The 2,924-nt window shown below is 44.7% G+C and overlaps 1 non-coding gene across 1 annotated transcript; it reads right to left on the bottom strand.

Moving 5' to 3' along the window:
* Positions 1-659: 659 nt before the first annotated feature.
* trnaq-uug (transfer RNA glutamine (anticodon UUG)) lies at positions 660-732 on the bottom strand. The gene has a single exon. It is a non-coding gene; the product is annotated as a tRNA-Gln (tRNA).
* Positions 733-2,924: the final 2,192 nt, after the last annotated feature.

Below are 2,924 nucleotides of genomic sequence, written 5' to 3'. Positions count from 1 at the left end.
CATTCATCATGTTTTGGACAAAACCAATGACCTGCTCGCATCGGAAAATCGGCAGAAGTACTGGGACACCGACATGTTAGCTGAACAATACAACCATTCCATGAGCGGGAATATGATCCGGGCCACGGTGCTGAGTGTACCGAATCTTCACAAGTAAATAACAAGACAAGGCGATAGATACTATCGTATTTGGTGTAAATAAAACACCCTTTATGAACATTTTCGTTAAAAATTATTTTCAACTTCTCTTCGTAGATTCACAAAGTGGGAAAAGGCCATTCCGCCTGTGTGCATTGCGGCTAATCAGAGAGCCATCTATTCCAGTCGCAGTTTCCAACTTTGGCCCAAAGTCTCGTGTGTTCTAATGTTCCCAGAGGAAATATCAATGACTTTATCCTGTGTTCTTAAATGGCACAATAATGGGGCTGAAGTATGACACTTCCACAACGACTCGTAACTCTTTTGAGGAACTCATGCTCATTTCACCCACAAAGGGAGACACACAGAAAGGTATCCCCAACCCTACAGAGTTCTCCGTTGTGGTGAGCTGGAATTTTAAATTGACAAGAGGACAAATGCAAGTTTTAAATGCGGAAGCACAGAAGCGACAACCCGGCAGGACTTCACCGAGGAGCCCGGTTAAAGTGAGAGATTCCCCTCGAGCCAGGCAGGACTCGAACCTACAATCGTCTGATCCAAAGTCAGACACGTTATCCATTACGCCACTGGCCCAATAGACACACTCACTCACGGCAGAATGACGATATGTAATGCCATGGACTTTCACGGAATCAGAATTAAAAAGGTGAACAAGCAGCGAAGATAATCACCAACACTGCTTCACTTCGAAGTTTCCAATTTGTGAAGCAGTGCCTTCACTGGCAAAGGAGAAACATTTGTCCTCAGCTGCCTGCTTCAGGGTCGCCTCCTTCTCTACTGGAAGTGTCCATCGTTTTATTCACAGTCCCGACGCGATTTCATGATCCACTCCAGTGAAAACGTGTCATGGTGTCGTCCAAGCAACACCCGGCCGAAACTCAGCGAGAGACATCTGGTCATTTCGAGCTCAGGATGTGGAATTAGACGAGCTGCGTGACACCTTTTATTGGCGCCGCCACTTCACTGCAAATTAGTGGCTCAAGACGAGCCGTTGTTAGCATCAGCTTGATTTGTACCTTCCTGCAGTGCATTTGCTAAACAACATCAGATAGATCCCATCCGGCCCAGCTGACTTATCTATTTTCACACTCTGCATTATTTCTAATGTCTCTTCCTTGTGAACCTCAATCTCTTCTAGACTAGACGCAAGTATCTCTATATCTTCCTCGCCAACATTTTCATTATCTATAGCGAACTCTGTCGTAAAATATTTATTTAGTGCATCCTTTTTCTCCACTGACTCCACCCACGACTTCGCACTATTATCCTTGATTGTCCAAAAATTTAACTCTCGTCATTCTTTTATTCCTGACATACCTATGGAAAGTCTTAGGGTTAACCCTGACCCTATCTGCCAACAACTTCTCATGTCTCCTCCTGGCTCTTCTCAGCTCTCTTTTTAGGTCTTTCCAAATATCGTTGGAACCCTCGAGCACTCGAACTGAGTTTTCACGTTTTGTCCTTCTTGACCAGGGATTCCACTTCCTTAGGAAACGACGGGTCACGCGTTCTATATCTCCCTCCCTGCCTGACATGTATATACATATCTAGGACACGCAGGAGCTTTTCCTTGAATAAGCTCCACATTTTTAATGTGCTCACCCCCTACAGTTTCCTACCCCACTCTGCACTTCCTAAATCTTTCCTCATTGCATCGTGATTTCCCTTCCACCAGCTGAAACTCTTGCTCCGTGGAGTACACCTATCCCTTTCTATCACGAAAGTAAACCTGAGAGAATTGTGATCGCTGTCTCCACAGTGCTCACCTACTTCCAAATCTAAAACCTGGCCAGGCTCGTTACCCAGTACTAAATCCAAAGTGGCTTCTTCTCTTGAAGGCATGTCTACATACTGTGTCAGGAAGCCCTCTCGCACACACTGGACAAAAACGGACCCATCTATTGTACTCGTACTGTAGTGATCTCAGTCAATATTTGGATATTGTCTTGAGTGTTCCAGAGTTTTTCATTGTCCCACAGTCCAGATGAGGTTTGTATTCCTCACGTACGGGAGCGAGAATTCTATCAATATCTCAGATCAGTTCTTGTGCCGAGAACATCAGAGTCAATGTCCTTTCCTCTACTCGGACTGACAATTTACACTTTTTCAATCTCCTATGATTCCATTTCCCAAAGAGTTTCTCAAGATTTCAAAGCTGGAGCCTAAATTATATGGTTTGCTTCCTAAACATTTTTCCAACTGCCAACTGACAATATTTTCACAGTATCTCTTCACAATCCTCTGGCTTGCACCATGTCCAGGGATGAGAAGTCCCATTTGTTGGAGAGAGTTCCTAGGCTGGTGAGTTTCACTTTGGAACAAAGATGGTTAAATGGCAATTTCCTGCGCTTGTTTGCAATGATGTGAGAGGGAGCGGTGGGGAATGAGCACTCTGACGAGCAGGAGGAAGTGTTGCCAATGACCAGAGTCAGAGAACAGAGGACCAGGGATTAAAGGAATCTAATGAAAAGCAGCACTTCTGCTCAGGGCGTTTAATAACAACTGCAGAAACCCGATGTGTCAGGCAGTGTATCTGGAAAGAGAAACAGAGATAATGTTTTAAACGTGGAGCATTTCTGATGAAGAACTAGAGTTTCTCGAGTCTAATCAAATTCCAGGCCCGGTTTGTGAAGCAGGCCTTCTGAACTTTGAATTGTTCCAGCAAGAAAGCACTCACAACGGAGTCTTCGGGATTCAAACCTACTTGGGGAAACCCCAAACGATTTTTAATCCATCGCCTTAACCACTCGGCCATGACTACAGAC

This window comes from Chiloscyllium punctatum, unplaced genomic scaffold (assembly GCF_047496795.1).
Source record: "Chiloscyllium punctatum isolate Juve2018m unplaced genomic scaffold, sChiPun1.3 scaffold_196, whole genome shotgun sequence".
Taxonomy (NCBI): domain Eukaryota; kingdom Metazoa; phylum Chordata; class Chondrichthyes; order Orectolobiformes; family Hemiscylliidae; genus Chiloscyllium; species Chiloscyllium punctatum.
Note: the sequence above shows the minus strand (reverse complement) of the source record. Positions and strands in the feature narration are given on the sequence as shown.